Here is a 25169-nt window from a genome sequence, read left to right as displayed (position 1 = left end):
GGCTGATTAGGAGGCGGCTGAACACCCAGGGGAAATGGGTCACCTCCAGCCTGGCGCGGGCCGCCCGCTTTTTCCAGCGCGGGGATGAAGTCAATTACACGCCACAGGCGGTGAAGTCCTGGTGGCAGAGAGGCAGCCTGGTTGTGCTGGGCCCAATGCGGCGGGGTGGGGGGGACAGTGAGGGAGAAAAAAAAAAAAAAAAGACGACGCTGAGCGAGGGAAATGGGAGCTGGTGTTGGCAGCGCTGAAGGGGTGGGGTGGAGGGGTGAATGGTGATTTAAAGAAGCCATGCTGCTGATGCGCACACGAAAAAGGCCAGCACAATAACCCCCGTCTCAGATAGTCTCTCCATAAAAATGTGCAAAAGTTTTCGCTAGGTGCTACGGATGCTACAAAGAACACAAATAAATCATACCACAATCTGTCTTTAGCGTTTGTTGACCCTCCACGATAACTGACATCTTCAAATACAATTACAGAAATACAGCAAATGAACAACATAGCTAAACACGTGTATTTGAACTCTCCACAATCTTTACTTTGGTTGCATGCATCCAAAGACAAAATCAGGGAGTTGGAGATGATTCAAAAGGCATTAATGAGTATCGTGAAAGCAGCCAAAAAGAGTAGCAGCGGTTCTTAGACTGCTTGTGGCTTATTCAGAGGACCAGTTATTATGTCTTAAAAGCTTAGCTATCATGCAATTAACGTCACATATTGACACAGTGAGTGTACCACGCACATGTAGGTGGGTAACACTTTTGAGACGCGTTTCTGGGTTCCTTCCACTTTCTAAAGCGAAGACTTGACATTGTCCATAGGTGCTAAGGTGAGCATAAATGGATACTTTTCTATACCTGCCCTACAATTGGCTGGCTGGCGACTAGTCTTGGGTAAGCTCTGCCTCTCGCCCGAACTCGGCTGGGATAGGCTCCAGCTCAAAACCTACCAATCCTAAAGAGGACAACAGACAGAAAATGGATGGATGGTCCGGACCGACGACGACGACACGGACTAACGCAGTCGCACTGGCAGCGAACCAATACATATATAGTCACAGTCGCGTGACTTCAGCCATGGAGTGGAAATCCATACTTGGGTGGTAAATTTATGACACTGACTGAAATTCCTGCTTTCATACTTTCTGGATGACATGATCAGCAAAGCGTTTGAATTAGGGAAATGAATATGCTCAAAATAGAAATTGCACATGGCGTCATGGTGGCTTGTGATCACGCCAGTCATGCCTTTGCAATCGTGGTTGACAAAACGAGAGAAACAAGGTCCTGTTTGCCACGCAAATGCCAGTAAAGTAGCCGGAGGAGGAGAATAACAGAAGAGGAAGAACATCACCATATCAAACAAATGTATGAGTAGCAAGATTTTCAACATCCTGTTGTCACAAGAGTTGTTTGCAGTGGTCGTACACACTCCACACCGAAAACACGAGACAGTGCTCGTCCCAAGTTCCAAGTTCCATCAGCGTTTAGCTTAAACAGTCATGGCTCAGGTTCTTTAACTTTTGGGCATGTCTTCAGCAGTTGATAAGAGCCTCTTTATTGTTGCTTAACTACATGTACATTATTAAACTACATGAGCCACACAATGACATTACGGGAGAGAGTAGTGGAGGCCAAACTCAGGACAGAACTAAGTATCTGCGAGCAACAGTATGGTTTCATGCCGAGAAAGAGTACCACAGATGCATTATTTGCCCTGAGGATGCTCGTGGAAAAGTACAGAGAAGGTCAAAAGGAGCTAGATTGTGTCTTTGTAGATCTAGAGAAAGCCTATGACAGAGTACCAAGAGAGGAACTGTGGTACTGCATGCGCAGTCTGGTGTGGCAGAAACATATGTTAGAATAGTACAGGACATGTATGAGGGCAGCAGAACAGCGGTGAGATGTGCCGTAGGGGTGTCAGAAGAATTTAAGGTGAAGGTGGGACTGCATCAGGGATCCGCGCTGAGCCCCTTCCTGTTTGCGGTAGTAATGGATAGGCTGACAGATGAGGTTAGACTGGAATCCCTTTGGACAATGATGTTCACAGATGATATTGTGATCTGCAGGGAAAGCATTGAGCAGGCGGAGGAACAATTGGAAAGATGGAGGCAGGCACTGGAAAGGAGAGGAATGATGATTAGCCAAAGTAAAACAGAATGTATGTGTGCGAATGAGAGGGGCGGAGGAGGAAGAATAAAGATAGCGAGGGTGGACGACTTCAAATACTTGGGGTCAATAATACAGAGCAATGGTGAGTGTGGCAAGGAAGTGAAGAAACGGGTCCAAGCAGGGTGGAACAACTGGCGGAAGATGTCTGGCGTTCTATGCGACAGAAGAGTGTCCGCTTGGATGGTGGGCAAAGTTTATAAAACAGTTTTGAGGGCGGCCATTATGTACGGATTCGAGATGACAGGAAGCAGAAATGAAGATGTTGAGGCTCTTGCTCGGAGTGAGCCGGCTGGATAGGATTAGAAATGAGCTCATTAGAGGCAGAGCCAAAGTTGGATGATTTGGAGACAAGGTGAGAGAGAGCAGACTTCGATGGTTTGGACATGTCCAGAGGCGAGAGAGTGAGTATGTTGGTAGAAGGGTGCTGAGGATGGAGCTCGAAGGCAAAAGAGCGAGAGGAAGACCAAAGAAAAGGTTGATGGATGTCGTGAGGGAGGACATGAGGACAGCGGGTGTTAGAGAGGAGGATGCACGAGATAGGCTTAGATGAAAAAGATGACACGCTGTGGCGACCCCTAACGGGACAAGCCGAAAGAAAAAGAAGAAAAACATGTTACAAAGCAGTAAACGATTACATATTACTGATTTGATGAATGCTACGATTTATGAGATGTAAATAATTTACTAGAACTGCAACATTTTTAAAAAATAAATTCTGAACCATTACACTAAACTAGATTTGCGGTGAAACAAACACAGTAAAACACAAATTAAAATCTAGCACAATACAGTATCAGTACTACTTAGCTACTGATGTTTGACGTTTTGCTTTAAACTAAATAAGTGCACTTGTATGTTTGCACAACTGCTCAACTGCCATCATTTGAAAAATGTTTCACTTCCTGATCACGTCACTCAGTCAAAATGAACCCCCCCCCCCACCCCCCATGCAGTCACCATGTGTTCCTTCCAGACTTTATCGTCTCACTGGCCTCAAATGTATTCATTCAGTTATCTGTGCGATAACAGAGCATCGGCAGCAACATGTAAATGAAACCGAGAGCGTTTTTCTCAATTCCGGGCACTGGCCCCTGTGGTGTCACCTGCTGACGGAACTAAAAGATTCATGCTCTTCTTCAGCCACAACAGCAGGCAGAGCGCAAGAAATGATTTGAACTTCTCCTGCCTCCCAACACTTCATTTTCCCATCAGCCTGAAAATCAGGTTTTTGTTAGCGAAGCCACTTCTCGACCTGTTCCGAGTCCAGAAAACGGCTGGAACCCACCAACACACCTCCTTAAACCAGCGTCAGAAAACCCAACGCAGCTCCGTGTTATAGATCGGGATGTTGCAAGATTGTGGCAACAACAAGAAACTCAACCTGGTACACTGTTGCCATGCCAACCGCAATGTGATAATAAGCCCACCTCGTGTCAGGGCTGAGGTGATGGACAATCAGACCCCAAAGCCCCCGCGGCTCATCTTATGGTGGCTGGTCAGTGGAATCTGGAGGAAAACAAAATAAACGTAAAAATAAAAAAAAAAAATCTAAAGTTGGACATACAATATTATAACTAAAAGTGTCACAATTAATTTACAACTAATCAATCAAATTAACCGGCAACTATTTTGATCATTGATTAATTGTGTAGAGCCACTGATCAATTTAAAACCTCTGATTTCAGCCTCTTAGCGGTACAAATTCTCTGATTTCTGTCGTCCTTCATGAAATCAGTCGTTATCCTTTCTTTTTAATCAAAAGCAGACATTTGTAGACATTTGCTTTTTCTTTGGAGAGCAATGAGCAACATTTTTCCTTTTCCGACGCGCTATCGACCAAACCAGTAACTGACCTATGACCAATTTATGAAAAAAAAAAAATTACAAAAATAATTATTAATTATTGCATGAATAATGTGGAACTGACACATTGCTGAACATGAAGGAGTATCAACAGTATATATATATATACACCTAACTACCGTAATTTCCGACCTATAAACCGCGACTATTTTCACACGCTTTCAGCCCTGCGGTTTATGCGGTGATGCGGCTAATTTGTGCATTTTTTCTAAACGGGAGCACTCCAGCGGAAAAAGTAAGAGTTACACCGCTGGAATATATGTGCCGAGGAAGTGACTTTTACCGGTCCGGCCATGTTAGCGCTGCGCTAGCGTGTTACTGCCGTGTCTCAGTGAGTTTTACCAGTATGTTTTTGGGTTTTTTTTTGACCGGCCCTGTTATAGCGCGACGGCGCTAGCCTTAAACTCTCTGTGTGCCGTCTTTCTTTGTAAATAATCTTGTGTTTCTATGTGGGTTTTAACCCATTCGTGGGCAGCGTCCCATCATGATTTTCACGCATTATATCCTTCAGTATATCAAAATATTTAAGTGTTTTAATCTGAAGCCATAATTTGGTATCAGGAGAGGAGAACTCATCGGTCAAAGTTAGCACGGAGTTATTTCCCTTTCCTTCCTGATCCAACATGGCTGCCTCAAGTACACATGGAGCGTTTTCCAAGAGAAGAAAGGTCAGTATGCAACCAAGTTTGTCTTTGAATTGGTAATCCATCAGTATTATTAATGCGTAAGTGACGTTCTAGAATAACAGTTCATTCATAAACATCTCTCTAGTATGTACATACCCGTCCCAGTTTTGGGACGCTGCCCACGAGAGGGTACATCTTTTTTTGCTCTTTGTTTTATGCGTTAAATGAAAAAGAAGGGTTATTTCCTCGATTGTGGCCTGTTAGGAGACTTTTACCTCAATAAAGCAAAAAATTGCCACCCTGCCCATGAATAGGTTTTAATGTGTGCACTTGCGGCTTTTACACAGCTACAGCGTATGTATGTACCCAATAGTATTTCCTTTACAAATGGGTGAGGCTTATAACCAGGTGGGCTCTTTAGGCCAGGAATTATGGTAGTAACCTTCTACATTTTTGGGGTGGCGGGGTAATCATATAGCACAGGACCAAATAAACTAAAATAATTGGTTAAAAAAAAAAAAACAGGAATCAGGAAAAAAACAAAGGATTTGGGAGTTGTTGTTTTTTTTTTTTTTTTTTTTTAATAATGGCAGCCCGAATTACGGTATTATTCAAAAGAATCCGATTATATGGAAAACAGGTCAACAGTTTGACACAACAACGGGCCTTTCGACGCTGCACTTGCTCAGTGTGAAAGGATGGCGACGGCAACGGGGCTGGTGCCATTCCTAATTTGGAAGTGATAACGGAGCAGCCTAGAAGGCTTTCCTTGCTGGGTGGGCCGCAACTTGGCAACATGCACTTGTCATTGTTAAAAAAAACTCAAGTCCTTAATTTGCTTATTCTAAGGGGGAGGTGGTGACGCAGCAGCCCAAAAAAACAAAAAAAAAAACAAGGGAATAGGAATTTGGTCATTTCAGCGTTATAACTCTTTTGTGAGCTTTGTAGTTCCAGGAGCAGTGCTAACTTGAAAGGAAGTTTGAAAACAACTTGCAGAGATGTCCCAGGTACATTATTTTTCTATTAGCCCAAATTTGGAAGTTGTGGGACACCGCAATAATTATGCTATTGGAGGAGCTTTTCGACGTCACTGTGTCCAACACTCCAGAAGAGAACTTTTTCCATCATGTTACGCGACATCAAACATCAAAACGTCCTTCTGCACTGACACGACGCTCAGCGTCACGTCAAAATGCGCTGACGTCAACCCTCAGCGCGCACACGGGGAATGGGAAAGTAAGAGGAAGTCAGGCGCTTTGCCAAGTGCAGTGTCATATAAACACATTTAAAAAGGAATGTTGGAATACCCTTATGAAAAGACAAAATGTAATTATGAAACCCGAAAACTAAAGACACTGCACTTGGAGCGTTAAGCCCGCTTTATGCTTTCACGATCGCTCGACCGACGTGACCTACGCATTGCCTCGCACAGCACCTCTGCCGTAGCTTGTGGGTAGCAGTTAAAAAAAAAAAAAAAAAAGTTGCCGCGGGGCTCATCTCTCGTGATTGGCCGATTTTGGTCACATGATGTGATGATGTACGCATGTGGTCAGTTATGCCCGCAGATTTAAAGTTACGCATGTGCTCCATCCGTCATGCCCGCAGATATAAAGTTGAGGTTGTGATTAGGGATGGAATCTCAAGACCTTAAAATAGTTTACTGAGTTGTTATACCCGAGTATGTAGTTGTTACCTAATACCATAATCATAATTTATTGACACTGCACAGACATTTTTAAAAAGGTCAATAGACATTCAATTTCAAAACTAAATATTCATATCATCAAATAATTTTATTTCAACATGATGTATTGTTATAATCTCGCATAATTTACGGCGCTATCTATTGTCAACTGTGATTGGCTGGCAACCAGTTCAGGCTCTAGTCTAACATTACTTCACATTATTATTGTATGCGTCCAGACTTTTATACGCTTTAAAACTTTTCCGTGTAAATCTCGACGGCTTACTCGTGTGTATATCCAGTTGTCCAAGACAAGCGGAAGCGAATTAAGAGTCCAATTTCTCATCAGACATTACAAAAACATTAAACAATTAAAATATGGGTCCTCTATGCTGAGTTTATCTAATTTTTCCACGTACCGTCATTTATTTTTACCTTCTAAATGTCTGACGGTATCAGACAAGACTCTGGGCCTCATGCTACAAGACATATTTCCGTGTCGTCTCCAACCGACTTAGCTTGACCGGCAATATGGCGACGTGAACAAAAGTGATGTGATTTTATGACATAGGTGCACAAGCTCTATATGATTAATCTAATAAATAAATACACTATTGCATTTTAATCATTCGCCGCGTTCCAAACAACGTGCGACCTTTGTCAGAGCACGATTTCCCGGAACTTTTTTTTGCACGTCAGACCTCGTTTTAGTCAGAAATCGAACTCAAGAAATTGGATGAAACAACGTGACCAGGATTGACCAAGTTTGGTTTTGGGCAAATGAGCCGCTCGCCTATGACGACCGCCTCTGGGAAAAGCTGGAGGTGGGGAGGAGGACGAAGTGTCCCAAGGATTCCTGCACATTGCGCTACAGACGGTTACGCGCCACACTGTACACATCACAATGAGGCAACATCATAGGTACAGTTGTTTTATCTCTTGTCTGGTCGCAGCGAGTAGAAAAATATGTGCTACATAACAGTCCACAGCAAAAAAATTAGAATACTCAAGGAGACTTGATTGCATTTCTGCACTGAAATCCCAAAAAGTGAAACTCAAATTACACAGATTCATTCAACACAATAATATTCAGAAGACCAAATTCCAACTTCATTCCCTGATTAAAATCCGTTGTTTCTTATGTAATGTTCTAATTTCTTGAAGATGATAAAATGTGGGTTTCCTTAGCTGTAAGCTAAAATCGTCAAAATAATACCAAACTCTGTTTTGAATCTAATTTTTCAACTGCTCGGCAGAAACCATTTAAAGGCAGTAAATCTGAAAAATCTGTCCCCAAATGCCACTATTTGTGCTATGCTATTAAATTAATTTCTACAGAAATATCAGGAAATGGGCGGCACGGTGGATCACTTGGTAAAGCGTCCGCTCCGCAGTTCTGAGGGCCTGGGTTCGATCCCGGCCCCGCCTGTGTGGAACTTGCATGTTCTCCCCCGTGCCTGCGTGGGTTTTCTCCGGGCACTCCGATTCCTTCCCACTTCCCAAAAAAATGCAACATTAATTGGACACTCTAAATTGCCCCTAGGTGTGATTGTGAGAACTCAGTTTATAATATTTAAATCTATTATAAGAAAGTAGTAAATGTTATAATAATTATATTATAATAGAGGTGGCACGGTGGAGCAGCTATAAAGCATTGGCCTCACAGTTCTGTGCACTCGGGTTCAAATGTTGGGCCCGCCTGTGTGGAGTTTACATGTTCTGCCCCGTGCCTGCATGGGTTTTCCTCCGGGCACTCCGGTTTCTTCCCACATCCAAAAAACATGCAACATTAATTGAACACTCTGCCCCCAGGTGTGATTGTGAGTGCGACTGTTTGTCTCGATGTGCCCTGTGATTGGCTGGCAACCAGTTCAGGGTGTGCCCCGGCCTCCTGCCAGTTCACAGCTGGGATAGGCTCCAGCACTCCCCGCGACCCTTGTGAGGATAAGCGGCAAAGAAAATGGATGAACGGATGGATTTTAGTTCATGTTCGTGTCAATTATTTGATTCAGTCAACCTTTAACATCCCTTTAAATTAAAAAAAGACATTGCTTTTTAGTCCACATATTCTGATACGATTCAAATGTAATTATTTGAGATTGATAAATTAGAATGCCTCTAATTAATTTGTTTTTTAGTCGAGTCCCACACTTAATATTAACATTACGCCTGTGTTCAGAATTTGCTGAGACTGTATCACACTCCGCTGATAAGAAATCCGCGTTAAATGTGTAATCCAGCGTAATTGTAAAAAAAAAAAAAAAAAAAAAGATAACCCTGGAGCAAAAACAGCCAATTATTTCTTGCTGTTGCTTCAACTCTAAAATGAAGAAAGTCATTGTATATTCTTTCTATTAAATGGTAAATATATTGTTGCTTTGTGGCGAAAGAGGAGGTGAAACATTTTTGACCTGTCATCTCGTAAATGGTTAATTTGTGTCAATTTAAATCTTGATAAAAATCCACTACGGGTTAGGATGTGTGTAAGCACGTTTTGGGCACTCTGGGTCGAAGCCACTCACGAAGAGATCCCGTGGGAGAATCGAGTGTGTAACCATGGAGAAGCGCCGGGCGTTTCCATGACGCCCCGTCATCCGTAAAGCACAGCACCAGCGTGTCTCATGCCCACCTCGTCGCTGAGCGTGTGTGTTGTAGTAACATTTCAACAGAAGTTTTAAAAGCAAGTACTCCATCCAGGAAGTTCTTTCCCAAGAGCGCGTGCCTGACTGGTCCACACGGTGTGTGTTTACGTGTGCTCTCGTGTGCCATTGACCGTCAGCGACCTGACCGCTGGCTGCACTCGAGATTAGCAGCAGATGGGGGCTGTCAGTGTGTGTGTTTGTAGGAGTGGGAAGACGGCTGCTCCACTTAAAGTGATATATCGGCTCCAACACGCCGACAAAGACCCTCCTCCAACCGATGTGTATCTTATTAATCAGGAGTGGAGACTAATGAAGTTGGAGAGCGCCATCTTAAGCGTGGATGCGCGGGAACGCCGGCTTCTCGCGCTAACGTCGAGACGGCCACGAAAGACGCATGGTTAACCGCGTGTGGTTCCACGCGCCAGTGCTGCGGGATACGGGCAAATATTTTCAATCCCAATGACGACATATATGGACAAATAAGACAATTATCCCAATAAAGCAGTCACTGTGATTGGCATACTTACGCGTCCGCGTGCCATCGCACTCGCAAATCTGCAGTGTCGAGCACGAAATTCAGGCGCCTAAAATTTGTTACTAGTAGAAATATATAGATGTTGAAAAACATCGCTTATTTTGTGTAGTCTTGACCAATGTTCCCTCTAAGATGCGCAATTGCGCACTTGTCACAGACTCTCAGCACACATGAAAACCAATCCAGCGCAGTGAACCACAGCCTGACGTCTTTTAACACGGAAGCACACGGTCTCTGCTCAGCGTACTTCTACTTCCAAGTTTACCCTGACACCGCCCACCTCCGCTCTTAAAGGGGTACACTCAAACTAGAACCTCGGCTCTCGACCACAATCCGTTCTAGAAGGCGGTTGGAAAACCGATTTGCTCGAAAACCGAATCAACCGCCGCGCGTGTTCTGTTATTTCCGGGTTTTTTGTTCGGGGGTTCGTTCGAATTGACAATAAAGCACATCGTGGGCGGGTTGGCTGATCGGGCCGCGCGCGTTCTGTTATTTCTAGGTTTTTCCGGCGGGGTGGGAATTCAAAACAAAGCGCGTCGTGGGTCAGCTGGTCTGGCCGCGTGCGTTCTGTTATTTCCGGGTTTAGTCAGGGGCAGGATTTGTTGTTCAAAAACAGAAGCCAAAAAAAAAAAAAATTTTGTTCGAAAACCGATTTGTTCGACAATGGGGACGTTTGAGAACCCTAACTTTACTGCAATTACAAACAGAACACACACCCGCAACTTTATATCTGCGGGTATGACTGGTGCACCACACTCATAACTTTATATCTGCGGGCATGACTGACCACACCCGTACATTTTTCAAATGTGAGTATTAATAATAATAATAATAATCGTCACCAGGTGTGCTGAAGCGTACCCCATCTGACTTGAGCGAGTCCACCCTGGGAATGGACGCCAGGCCATCATCAGCCACATTTAGAAAAACAATAATTCACTTACAATCACACCCAAGGAGTCTTCAACGAATCCAATGTGGTTGGAATGTGGGAGGAAACCAGACTACCCAGAGAAAACCCAAGAACATGCAACCTCCACAAAGGAATGTGAGAACTCAAGAGATGTACCCACAACCTCTGAACTGTGTGGTTGCAGTGCTAATCAATCATCCACCGAGTTGCCCCCATAGTGGTGTCGAACACGAGGTAAAAACTTGGCAATCGTCAAGAGACCCAGGCCATTTGGGGGGCCCCTGGCTGTCTGGCATTTAATGTTTGTCATTATGGTGGCACCTGGAGAGCAAAGCATTTTATGAGGCTGTACATGACGTGTTTAAAAAAAAAAAAAAAAAGTTCCAGAAGCAATGGCTTAAGGAATATAAAAAAAAAAACCCCAGCATGAATGTACAAGGATACGTTTTCGAATTGGACTCCTACGAGTAAGTATGCTTGTTTGTTTGTATGCTGAATGTCTACAAAGTACTTCAACAAATATACCTTATACAACATCTTCCTCTGGTATATGTGGTTCTAAGATGCAATCAAGTCACAGACTGTTTAAGTTTGTTTAAAGTTTAGAGCGGATGTTCATGGAGAAGCCAATAATGGACCTTTCCGACCTGTCCATCACTCTTACAATAATAGCCAATCAGATAGCCGGATTGTCTTGACACTCCCCTGTCGCCATGTTGTCCCACAAGCAACGCTGGTTGTCAGTAGCGTGCTTGGAAAAGGTAATGTTACGAGAAAAATGGTCCTTAGATGTGCTGGGGGAACGTGAAAATATGATGAAAGATATCGTGCTAGGTTACAAGGGGCCCGCTTGATTCATTTTCCAAAGCCTAAAACACAGTTGAGGAAGTGTCTACGATGGATTAAGGCTCGCGGAAGAGCGCACGTACAACTAAATGTGAACAATATCAACAAACACAAGGCTGTATGTTTCAGGGTAAGTGAGGCAGAAGTATCTTCTCTGAGTTTGATTGAATTATTATCAGGAGAAGAACTTTCACTTTGTTAGTGTATCACTGACCTGCTGAATAAAGTGTGTAATGTTTGCCGAAGTCGGGTTAGTGATACACAAATGATCTCATGCAAGAGAAGTGTCTATTCGCCTACTTGTAGCAAGACAGAGCACTGGGTTCGATTAAGAGCCAAGTCAAACTTATTCATCTGGTGACTACGGTACTGACTGCTCTCATCCCCATTGTTTAAATGCAGTTATTGAAAATCGAACCAAACTCCCTTCTTAAGACTACAATGATATTTCTTGTGATCTTTCCAAGTAAAGAGGACTCACCCTGCTTTACATGTGTAGTAAAATTCCACTATTTTATCCAGTTGAATTTCAATATGAAGTTTGTGAGGAGTCAAATTTTTTTGCATTGATTGCGAACATTTCACTGAAACTCTGACATTGCGTCCTGCTCCGTCCAAAATCATAATTCCGTGTACATATCCTTGCGTGAAATGGTTGAGACCTCTCAGCAGAACTGTCTGGGTACAAGTCTGACGCATTTGGCAAAAAACATACCGCAATATAATCTGGAATACGCGATAGAGAATCCACTTCAAACCTGTTCTGTTCCGTCCCCATTTTGGAAGCTTGTGGGACATGGCAAATGCAGCTAAGGGGGGTGGAGCTTAAGACCGCCAGTCGGAAAAGTCCATTCAGTATGCTCCTTAACCACTAATACATATATTTTTTTCCCCAGACAAGTTGTCTTTTCCCAAGCAGTATTACATAAAAATATTCTCATATAATGCCATAGTTTGAGAGATACAAAAACTATGGAATGGGCCAATAGGAGACGTGCGTTAATTGAGTTGGAAAAAGTAGAAAAAGCAAGTATAGTTTCTTGCCAGCTTCACCCATAACACGATATGAAATGAAATGGCCCATGAGCTGTCCAAACATGTTTCTTAATAATACTTGTCCACGACTGTTCTGGTCGAATTGCCTTCTATCTGGGTTTTAATTTTGTTCTCCACTTCTAAATAGTGTGAAAATGACATCCCATTCAATGCATTATTTGCAACAAAGGTCTCTTATATAGAATTCTCATACTTAATGCCCACAGTAATGAATCAATATTTAATGGAGTGGACACTGATGGCAGTAGAAAAAAAGACCACTGCAGGAAAATGGAGTGTGTGTCTTAATAATCTGGCAGTATCCACAACTAAGGCAGAGAAACGGGTCAGGGATGGCGCCGTGCGGTAGAAATGGGACAAAGTGAACAAACTAGTTCAAGGCAACCGACAAAAGCTTCAACTGTGTTATTAGCTAACTTTAATTTTTGCAAAAATGTCATCATGGTCGAAGCCTGCGTTTACCAGCGCAAACCTGAATGCAGAGCAAGCGACAGGGTACACTTGCTTTTTATTGAATCTTAATCCGATATTGAATCCTCTTATTAAATTCAAATCCATGTAAATCCCTTCATCAACCCTGATTAGATTTAACTTGGAACATCTGCAACAAACTAAAGTTATAAATAAGTGAAACTCACAGATTCACGTTGGATCTTTAATCATCTTTTGTTGGCTAAGATGGTAGATATGGCGGCGCTTTTATGAAATGGCCTAATGAGGGTTTCAAGCCCATAGCGATAATCTGAAACGTAGATGAGCAACAAGAGGAATAAAATGATGATTAAATTGATGTGACAATGAAAGACCAGATGTTACCTTTTTAATAACTCTGTAGATCTCATTTTAATGAGCTACTTGATCTAAATCATGGGTGGCCTGATTAGCTATAATTATTGATAAGCATAGAATGAATGCGGGTGATACACATGAACCTTAGGACTGTATTAGAAATGTGCGGTGCTGTACATCCATCCATTTTTGACACTTTTTCAACACTCACCACATGTGTGCTGGTGGCTATTCCATCAGAGGTTGGGGGAGAGATTGGGAACAACCCGAACTTAGCTACTACAGTTGGCATCTCCCACAATCTTTCGAAATGGCGACCGAACGGAACAGGTTTGAAGTGGATTCTCTATCAGGTATTCCCGGTAACATTGCATTATGTTTCTTGCCAAATGCGACAGACTTGTCCGAGAGGGTGCTACAGAGAGGTCTCGACTATTTCACGCAAGGATATGTGCACGGAATTAAGATTTTGGATGGAGCAGGACGTAATGTAATCCTTCGAACTTACACCCTTGTGTTTGTTGATATTGTTCACATTTAGCTGTACGTGCGGTCCGCATTCATGGGGTGGCTACAATTGTGCTCAAAAAATTACCCTCTACTATCAGTAGTTAAAATTTTCTGGGTCCATTTTCGGTGATCAGCAGAAAAAAATTGTTTATGCACATATACCGACACAAAGAACAACACGCACACATACATTGTATGAATATCTGCGTGTACTCAGCGAGAGTATGCGGCGACAAATCTAGCAATGACACTAGAGTAAAAAAGCAACTGAGCCATATCTTGTCTTTTTTTTTTCTTCACTTAAACAAATCAGACCCCCCCACCCCCAACAAAAAAAAACACACACGTACATGCAAACAAAACTTCAGTGTTTGCCTCTGTAGATGGGGGGGGGGGGGGACCAAAGAAGGGAGCATGATAGAACTGAGCCTTCGGGCCTCTTTATACTCACACGTGCAGAGACCGCGCTGACGTCAGTGCCGCCATTCGGCGCATAGTTTGCCCCTTTATGCTCCAGTGCAACCTACGCACGCAGTTTTAAGAATGTGCTGCAGTTCTTCTCCAACTCAGAGGTGTCGCTACCGCTGGTAGTGGCTAAGGACACCACAGGGTGGAGTTTCCTCAGCGCATTTTGGTCATTTCCAGGAGCTGTTTTTATTTTCCTTTCCGCAACAAGAATGTCTGTTTGAGCAAAATGGTCCTAAATGACCAGATGATACACTTAACTATGCTGAAAAATCAATCAAGAAGGTGGTACGTTGAACTGGGAGGAACAGTGTCCAGGGAGTCCTCGAGTTAAACAGTCTCGACCCAAGACGTTTCCACCTTACAAAGCCCGTCCGCCATTTTGTCTAGCTAATGTTTGCCCGAATTTATGCGCCGGGAGTATCTTCGCATTTTTTGCCCATCTTTTTCCAACATAATCGCCCCAAAGAAGAAAGATGTGTCTTTTAGCAATGCTTCTGCAGCCAAAAGAAAATCTGGAGAAAGGAGAGACACCAACACCACCAAGGCTTCAATCGGTAGACTGTGGTGACAATTATTAAAGACAAAGCCCATATTTCAGTGCATGTGAAGGGTTCTGACCCTATGTCGGATACAATGATCACAAAACAAAGTTCTTTGATACTTGTCGAGATGGAGAGGATTGAGGACCAGGTTCCTTCACAGTAGCTAACCACAGCCTCGCCTTCTTCTCCATCCACCTCTCAGCGTAATGCTAAGTACATCATCTTGTTTATCTCAATCTATTTGTTTTTTTTTATATAAAGTATTTTGATGTAAATTCTAACTTTAATGGTAGAATCTGACTTAAGTCTAAATTCGAGTTAAGTCGCTACTGTAGGAACGGATCTCAGTCGTAGACCGAGGACTCCCTATACACCATCACAACAGGTGACCAAAATGGACAAATTATGAAAGTTGAGTTGCACGGCTTTCCCCATGCAGCAACTTTTTTTTTTTTTTTTTTTTTACACGTGGGCGTGGCAAGCTTCGCAGAGATCTTGCACGAGGCATTATGTAGGTCACGTGATACAATGCAGCCGTTGTCGACCATGGGAGAATAAAGTGGTCTTAAGGTTGTGGTTGATAGGAATTCAGGACACTTAAGGCTTCCATATACCCGTAGGGGCGTCGACTGCAATGACGTCATTGTGGCTTTCCCATGTCCATCTATATATTATACTTGAGCGCAACGCTGCGCGCAATTTTGAAAATGTACTCCAGTTTCCCTCCAAACCGGGTCGTTTGCTATGGTTGTTATAGGCAGGGACACCACATGGTGATGTTGCCTCTGCAATTTGTAACCATTTCCGACAGCAGTTTTGACTTCCTTTCTGGAACAAGGACCAAAGCAACAAAAACGGCGACACTGGAACAGCATCTGCAAGAACAAATGCAAGTGTTGTCGGCTGCGCAAGAGCAGGAGTATAAAATAGGCCTTTAGGAACAGTCATTACAAGTTGAGGAGAAAAATTCCATCTTTAGAGATCAATTACTGGGATCGCAGTCTGTTGCAGACAACCGCTGACTTCAGAGTGGAAGACAAGGTTTGAGGAGAAAGTGTGGAGGGAAAGCACCTGAATCGATGAATTTTGTGACTCTTATTCAGCCAGTGAGCGTGTCTGCTGTGGGCTGACACCACCCACATTAGTATATTCGAAACAGGAAACAGGTGCTTGCATGAGTCACTGTTTCCAAGAAGGTAAAGGAAACTAAAGTTGCAACACCGCTGTCTATCGGTAATTACCAAACAGTGGAATCACAAACTGATCTTGATCAAAGGACTTAAAAGACTTTAATTTATACTCTACTGAAACAACAACTTTTGTTTTCTAAAATTCAAGTCCACGACAGCCACAAAAATATCACATTTGCCTGAATACCCCACCATAAAAAGTAACTATGCTTAAGGCTCAATCAGATTTCAGGATTTCAGATGATATTGTGATCTGCAGTCAAAGCAGGGAACAGGCGGAGGAACAGTTAGAAAGATGGAGGTACGCACTGGAAAGGAGAGGAATGAAGATTAGCCGTTGTAAAACAGAATATATGTGGGGGAATGTGAGGGGCGGAGGAGGAAGAGTGAAGCTCCAGGGAGAAGAGATAGCGAAGAACGGGAAGCAGAACTTGAGGTAGCAAAAATGAAGATGTTGAGGTTCTCGCTTGCCGTGAACAGCTTGGATAGGATTAGAAATTAGCTCTTTAGAGGGACAGCCAAAGTTGGATGTTTTGGAGACAAGGTGAGAGAGAGCAGACTTCGATGGTTTGGACATGTCCAGAGGCGAGAGAGTGAGTATGTTGGTAGAAGGGCGCTGAGGATGGGGCTGCCTGGGAAAAGAGGGAGAGGTAGACCAAAGAGAACATTGATGGATGTTGTGAGGGAAGCCATGAGGACATTTGGGGCTGGAGAGGAAGATGCACAAGACAGGCTCAGATGGAAAAGGACGACACTCTGTGGCGACCCGTAACGGGACAAGCCGAAAGAAAAAAAGAAGAAGAAGCCCCCATTATTAGCCCGATTTGGTTTTGAGGCCTATTATATGGTGCCAAAAACATTTTGGGGGGGAATGACAACAAGTCTTGTAGCCTGACATAATCCACAACCAACAATTTGGCCAATATCAAAATGAAGTCTAGCATGTTTGATTTTTAGGGATATCGTCTTTGTAGCGTGGCCTATCAATGTCAAGCCTCCACCAGCGTGCATTGACATCGACCAGTAGGATTACATACTGCAACTCCTCACAGTTGTCATTTATTCACGCAACCAAACCAGTATTTATTCAAACTTTAGCGCATTGTCGTCAGAATGCTGTCCTGTTTACGTACAAATGTTATTGCTAGCATTACTTGGCTAGATCATGTGATGTTGCCTCTTTGCGTGCCCCATTCAAAGTATGTGAACAAACCTCAAGGTCTATTTGAATGGACAGCCCAAAATGTCCTCTGCCAAGGATCCGGTGACGGCACCACACATTTCTTTTTGTTCTTCTTTACCAACACAATTGCTGTGATCCACTGCAGTTGCTGTTGCCATGGTAATGGGTGTATCCAGTCATGCTAACTGGTGACACGATTTCTGGTTCCGCCTCCCCCAACAGTATTTGATTTAAAGAGATAATGTCCAGTAAATGTAAAACCCGGGACACGGTGGTATCGTGACAAACCTTGTGTAGTGTTACCGGGGCCTGACTAAGATATATTCATATTTTCTGGCAGTAGTTTAAGATATTGCCAATGTAACTAAGTTTTGCCTTGTAGTCTGATCCAGGCTTTACAGCTAATTTATAAACAAACTCAAGGGATGCAACAAATCACTACGTTACAAATGATAAATAAGGGACAAAAACTTTACATTGCAGAGCAGAGCCTCAGATTGATCAGAAAGCGTGATGAGCACAGGGAACAAGTTAGCAAAAGGGACTGTCGAGATCAAAGAAAATTATAAATGCATTCCACTGTTGTAAATGGTAAATGGACTGCATAGTGTACATACTGCTTTATCTTAACATATCATAGTGCCTAAAGACTTCACAGAGTCTTACATTAGCAGATTCACAAATCAGTGGGCCACTGCTGCCAGGCAAGGAACTGCCTAGCCCACTGGGAGAAAATTTGGATTCAGTGTCTTGCTCAAGGACAATTTGGCACGCAGACAATCGGAACAGGGATTCAAACCGGCTACATACCGACCCACAGGCACTCCATGTGTACACGGGCAGAAGTGTCATTCATGATCAAAGACTAAGACCAAACAAGCATGCGCTGCGGAACAACTAGAAGTTGGGTCATCCGTTTAAAATCTCAAGAGTTAAAAAGGCAGAAAAAAAAATGAAGGCTGTGCACGATCAGAAGAGTACACGACAAAGCTTGGCAATCATACAGTCTGTTACTACGACGAAAGTAAGCTTCACAGAAGTGCCCTAAATTAGGGGTGTCACTAAAACCCTTTGTTGAACTTTGTCACATTTCAGTCAGGCTACCCGCCAGGAATCAAAGTACATGTTCTCACCACCCTGACCCTCTCATTTTGCCACGTGAGAACGCCTCAAAGAGGAACGGATGCATTCTTGGGTGTTTGGTGAAGACAGAGGAAGAGTTCTGGAAACAACTGATATACAACAATAAACGGGTAAGATAAAGACTGTAAAGCTGACGTCCTCAACAGTCACCCTCAGCTGACCCGGAAGACAACAAACAGCACGAGGACCAATGTTGTCGTTTGAAATTCAGTTGAAGTGCTGCAGTTATTGCTCAACCTTATCATCAAATCAATAATCAGTCATGAATTAACAAATCCATGCCAAAACATCCGAAAAGAATGTCAAAATGTTGCATTTGAGACTCCTATCTCACTGGCCTAGAGACTAGTTGGCGACCTGAGGTCGACTCGCGTCTCCGCCGGCAACGATTCGATTCGTACCGCGATTAAGAACGATATTAATTCAATTCAGAATGATACAATTTGAAATGATTCAGTGGCTGGAAATCGATAGAGTAATGTCTTGGCCAAAAATTCCTCCAGTGTGACAGTGAAATAAATCCCCAAATACTGGACAGCGCAGGTGAATTTTTTTGGGATTCTCGCTTCTTGTCAGGGAATTTGGTAAAAATAATTTATGGTTATTAAAAATAAAGATTTTCCTGATCTATTTGTGTCTTATTGTGTACTGTACTGTATGCTTTCTAATTGTCCCAAGTTATCGTAATAAAGGTTGATTCATTTTGCAGTAAAAACAAAGATGAAAAGAGCAATTTCTATTTATATTTCACCTATAATGTTATTGTTAAAGCATTTTCCCCCTGGAAAAGACGCGTTTAATTAGTATTAGAATTTTGCTGAAGGAGAGGAAAAAGGTTTCCTTAACTGGACCCAAAGTTTGAGAATGCCCCTTCTAAACAGTTAACTACCAGTTGCTAGAAACAAAAGCGCAGGAAAATATTTTAGAAATACCTTTAACAATACATAGATGTAAATAAATGAAGAAACTTGCTTTTTTAGAGCACAAGCGTGAGCCTGAAACAGCGTCCAGTCGTTGACATTGTCGCTGGGTCTCCTCCTGTGGGGACTCTGCTCTCGTTTTTAGCTCTTATCAAGCTTAGCTAAGATGAAGAGCTTGAAAGGCTTCGAAGTGCAAAGGGGCCGAGTCACACACAAATCCTTAATGACTGTTTCTTGCGAGCCTCCGTTTCAACCGCCACCCAGGAAACAGACGGACATCTTCAACACAAATCGAGTGCTTTAAAAATAAATAGATAAAAGCAACAAACATGTACTGTGGTGTCTCATCCAACCACTGGGGGGAGCAATAGAAAAGACTGCCTAGATATGGGGCATGGAGAAGGAAGCAAAGAAGAGAATGACAGACCTAGAGATGAAAGTGGACTTTGGTGAAAATTCCTGAAAATACAAATGCGATCACTAGGGGGCTCCGGGGGCATGCACCCCTCTGGAAATATTTGTAAAAAAAAAAAAAAACAGATGGCTGTGGTGCATTCTGGTGATATATGTAAACAAAATTCAGACAAAAATTGAAAGTAAAATTTCCAAGTCCTGACCAAAAAAAAAAATACAAAATTGGTTGGAAGTTGGGGAACTTCCGACGAATTTTTTATTTTTTTCCCAAGGGCCAAGCCCAGATTCCCCCCCCCCCTCCTCCTATCACCTGATAGCACAAAATCACATTTGCCATTAAAATATGCCATCTAATCTCAAGACAAATGAATTAAGTGAACTACTCAGTAAAAAGACATCTAAAATTGTCCTTTTCCCCACGTTATACATATTATAGTATGTAGAATCTACACAAAAATATATCCTAGAATTTCTACACCGTACAGCAAAACATGTTAAAGACGATCTGTAGTAATTACTATTAACGTTTAACTCTCAAACTTATGTCGGGTTGTACTGTTACACTCGACCACATTGCTCACTATCTTAGATATAGATCTAGTAATACTAATTGTATAATCAGATGCCTTTAATATTTTGAGATATATATAGAGGAAGGGCATCAGGGGTTAAAAACTGCGCCAAACAAATATGAACGTTTCATCTGAGATGACACGCTGTGGTGACCCCTAACGGGACAAGCCTAAAGAAACTTACTTACTTACACACAGTCACTCACATTTGAAAAATGTACACAGATAAAGTTGCGGGTGTGATTAGGGATGGCCTTAAAATAACTTACTGCAGGGGTCGGGAACCTTTTCGACTGAGAGAGCCATAAATGCCAAACATTTTAAAACGTAATTTCAAAAGAGCCACGCAATATTTAAAAAACTAAATACATGTGTGTTTGCGCATTTATGTAGAGCGAACAATTTTAGAGTACATTAAAGTCTCTGAATTCTTTTAAATAACATTATGATGTTGCTAACCAATGATGACAAAAGCACTTCTTCCCATTAATGCGACTTTAGGTCCTTCCTGGTTTTGCTAATGGCTTGATCGTCTGTTTTATACCTTGTCAGATTAACCTTCACGCAGGTGTTGAGATTTCCATCTGTTAATCGTGAACGTAATTCAATTTGATTTGCCATCATGCGGGTAGGATGATGAACAGTTCTAGCCGACAAAGGCGTGTCATTTATTCGTTTGATTATCTTGTCTTTATGCAAAGTTGGCAAAATGTTGATTGGCAACGTTGAGTATGAATGCTTTGGCATACTCCCCATCTGTGAAACTTAAACACACAGCAGAACCCTCCATCTCCACAAAGGCTGTCCAGTCTTGTTGAAAACGTCGGGACTCCTCATATTTTTTTTCTTTGAGCGACCTTTGTCAAAAGCGTTTCCATAATTAGTTGTTCTGACACGATCAACGCTAGACCCTTGTGCACCTCTGGACATCGACTACCACGGAAAAACTACGGCAACCCCCACTAGGCCAAACTGTCTCTACGTCATTTGCGTTGCCTCCCACACCGAACGACGGAAACCCCACCAGGACAAACCTTCTCTGTAAATCACATGTACAGTATGTCACTATGAGGTCTCCGCATGGAACCACCAATAGAGCTCGCGAGCCATAGGTTCCCGAGCCCTGACCTACTGGATTAATACAACATAACTGTAAATAAAAATTAAACAAACAAATACATAATTAAAAAAGAAAACTACAATTTCAAACCTGGAAATGATAATTTCCAATTTTAGATGATAAAAGTAGAACATGATATAAAACGATCTTCAAACTTTTTCCATCAATAAAAATTCTTGTACTGACAAACTATCTGTAGAAAAGTTAAATGCACTGGCCTGTCAAGGAATAAACACGAACTGTCTATACTCGCAATGTTTTGAAAATGCTGAAAGTTTAGCGCAACATGATCGGCGTTAGTGGCAACATTGGAACAAACAGTCACACTGCCAATGAGCACTCCTTAAGTAACTGAATTTCCTTTGACGTGCCTCATGATGTTGATGACTGTCGACGTCAATGCGCTCGCATTACGTGAAGCAGTTCTGAACATGCACTTTCACACACGCTCCGTAGATGCTCAGTACGGTTAACTTGCATTTCCTGTTTCGGAGCAGGCTCGTTTAGTTAACAACGTTTATGAAATGAACGCGTACATTAATGTCAAGCCCACACAAAATAAGCTACGTCTTGAGAGAATGCGAGGGGAGGGGCGTTATTGTTACTAGTGACAGTGCCTCAACATGGCTACGCTCGTGAAATCAAAACAACAAACTCAGACGCATCTTCGTTCAATGTCGTCAACTAATATCCAGATTAATTCTAGGCAATTTTTCCTCAATTTTCTGGAGCAATTTTCCTGAAAATTTATAAATCCGGAATTCCGGGAAAATTCGGAGGACTTTCATCACTGCAGACCAAAACAAAGTTGGGTAAATTCATTTTCTAATCTAGCTAGTTCAAAGTTCAGTTTAAGATTCCAAAAATGAACTAATTCACTTTTTTTGCACCCGACAATCTCAAAGCCTTGAGGAAAAACTTGTTGCTTGACTTGGCTTTTGAATGTTAGTTTTTAAATCGGCTTACATTCTTCGTAACTCTGGGTGACCATATTAACAAAATATTTGATCAATTCCTACAGTATTAAAAAAATGCTATTTTATGACACCATGATAAAGAGTTTTAACTAAAGCATTCTGATAAAAATTGATAGCGAGGAAAATTATTTGTATTATAATTTGATGGTTGTTGTTCTCTATGTGCCCTCTGATTGGCTGGCAACCAGTTCAGGGTGTACCCCGCCTCCTGCCCAAATATAACTGGGATAGGCTCCAGCACTCCTGTGACCCTAGTGAGGATAAGCAAGTCATAAAACTGATGGATGGATGGATGGATGGATGATTTACTGTTACAAAAGAACCACACATTCAATCCCACTTACACAGTGTCACTGAATGCACCTCACTCATATTTTTTCCCTCGTCTTTAAAACTGACCGAATTCCATCGAAACAACTGAGGACATTAAAGATCTAATCCAGAGGACCTATATTTTATTTAGCTAATTTTTTATAAAAAAAATTTTTAAAAATTCAACACAACATTTAAGAAACAAATTACCGCCAAAGTGCACATTATTTTAGTCATCCGAATGTTTCAATCCGAGGCTCTGTCGAAGCTGCTGCTGTGTGACATCACATCCAGACAACCCCAGGAAATAAAACGGCTTCTTATACAGACAATCATACACGCTGCGAGTGGGATCTCGAGGACATAGACAGCAGGGATGAAGTTTTTATGGAATGCTCTGTGGAAGAGATAGGAACTGAAGAAGAGGAATTCTCTAATTCCCGTGTTCGAAAAACATTCCACGCAGGTGTAATTCAACCATCTATGTTCGAACCTGAGATGACGAATGAAAACATGGACTGGATTCGGCGAGACCTGACGAAGTTGACGTGGAACTTTGCACCCAAAACACAGTCTGGTAGATGCCTCAAGAAATCTACGTACACCTTGTTGACGAAATAATCTAATTCAAACACGTTTAAATGTCTGATGCTCCTTGCACACAACAGTGAGTCGCTTGTTGCTGTGTTGTATTAGCGACTGCATCGGCGTGAAACAAAAAAAAAAAAAAAAAAAAAAAAAAAAATCGAAGCTTCAAAGTCCAAAGGGGCCGAGTCACACACAAATCCTTAATGACTGTTTCTTGCGAGCCTCCGTTTCAACCGCCACCCAGGAAACAGACGAAACAAAAAAAAAAATAAAATAAAATAAAAGAAAAGAAACCTTCGGTATCGTTCTGGGTTTAAAGATCACGTTTATAGTTCATTCTTCACGTCATTTAGCCCGTATTTTAAATAATACGCCTAACACTCGAGAGCACACACCGCCGCAGTCGAATTTCAGGAAGACCTCGGCGTCAACAGTACACTAACTTTATACAGTGTCCAAATTTCATCACCTTCTAAACATCACATGGATACGGATATTAGCTGACATATATATCTGTATTGTACTTACATTTAAAATGAGGTAGATACTTGTCAATAAAAAAACAATTAAACACGTACGTACTTACTTGCTACCGAAGCCAAGTGAACACTGTACCGGGTTTTCAAAGCAGTCTTCCGTGAAATGCTCGGAACATATTACTGTCCACTTTGATTTGTAAGTCCAATGCGCCCGCTTCGTCTTCACAAGCCTGGTCCATAACCTGCCCATCTGTTCATCTTTAGGCCATTTGTGTAAACTGATTCAGTCAGCGTTTGACGCAGAACAGCCGCATACGACACACTCCCTCAACATGTTTGCTTGCTTTTTCACTCTCTGGCTATATTTTGTCTGGACGTGACATCACATTCCGGGGAGTTACGGAACTTGCCGAATCTAAGTGACGTTTTTAAAAAAATTTTGAGACCGAGTTTGACGCTAATTTATTGCATTTCTGTTGTGTTGAGAATTTTTTAAAAATATTTCTTTTATGAAATTTTAGCAACATTTGTATGATAGAAAAATAAAATATATTTCCTCTTTAAGGCCTTTCTGCACAACATAACGATTGGATTGGTTATCATTATTTTTTTCCCCCAAAATCGATCGAGTAAATTCAGAGTGGACAGCCAACCGGGTTAAACAAAAACAGCTCAATGGAAGACAATTATACAGGGCTTGTGATACCATGGAGACCATTTTAATTAACACTGAGGTGAGGTCAGTCATAGCTCAAAATAAAATATTATTTGAGTTTCATAAACTGCAGGTATAACTTTTACAAGAATTAAAGAAAAACATGACTAGCTCAATTTCTTTTAAAGGAAAAGGATAACAAGACAGTCGAAGCACAACAGGCTTAATTAGTGTAGGAGGTCAATCAATAAGCCACTCCCCTTGAACGCAAGTAATGGTCATTCTGCTGCCATGGCAACAATATGGCACAATTACGCTGTCGCTTCACCCTCGATACAATGGAAGCATCTGAATGAGACGCTGGGGCAAGGATTGCCCACTGTGCTACACTGGCACGTTTCTACGGAAACCCAGGAGAGAAAAACATAGGCAACTTTGAAAGCCGTGTAAATCAGCACGCGTTTTTAAAATGTCAACTACATGGTATAATTTCTGTGAATCTATATAATCTTCTGAGCTTTCCACTCGTGAAATTCCATCTAAATGCGCTCTTATGTTCTTGCTTGGTGAGGTCGAGCTGATGGGGATGGGTCTTCAGCAAATTCTGAGGAATTGTGGGATTATATCAGAGATGTCAAACCAATTTTTGTCACAGGCCACGTCATAGGTGGGGGATTTCATTAGCGGGCCCTTACGACTTGAAATTAGAGGTCAAGGAAAATAAGTATTTGCGCTCCAATTAAGACCATCCCCTGCCACCATGGGGGACCTCAGTTAAAGACCCCGACCAGACCTTCCGCCAATATCTCCCGGACTTCCAGCTGTAACTGTCCATGAGCAAGACGATGCCCCAAGCTGCTCCCTGGGTGCTTGGAGGGGCTGCTTGAGACTTAAAGGTCCAGTGACATAAAATGGATGAATTTTAGTGTTATTAATGAAAAAATGGCAGCTGGTATGAACTCGTCCGTTTG

General features: G+C 42.2%; 1 protein-coding gene across 13 annotated transcripts in view; it reads right to left on the bottom strand.

Annotated features, from left to right (window-relative positions):
- Positions 1-25169, bottom strand: part of LOC133512970 (nuclear receptor coactivator 3-like) — an 89419-nt gene that overhangs the window by 29965 nt on the left and 34285 nt on the right. For 3 of the 13 annotated variants that reach the window (XM_061843152.1, XM_061843162.1, XM_061843182.1), the window contains one exon: positions 3599-3677. The exons of 8 other annotated variants lie outside the window; for them this stretch is intronic. The gene's annotated coding sequence lies outside the window, so the exon portion shown is untranslated. Of the gene's footprint in view, positions 1-3598; positions 3678-17048; positions 17159-25169 lie in introns of those variants that run through there. 2 more of the 13 variants (XM_061843186.1, XM_061843196.1) reach the window with 2 other exon arrangements.

This window comes from Syngnathoides biaculeatus, chromosome 2, assembly GCF_019802595.1.
Source record: "Syngnathoides biaculeatus isolate LvHL_M chromosome 2, ASM1980259v1, whole genome shotgun sequence".
In the NCBI taxonomy this organism is placed as follows: Eukaryota; Metazoa; Chordata; class Actinopteri; order Syngnathiformes; family Syngnathidae; genus Syngnathoides; species Syngnathoides biaculeatus.
Note: the sequence above shows the minus strand (reverse complement) of the source record. Positions and strands in the feature narration are given on the sequence as shown.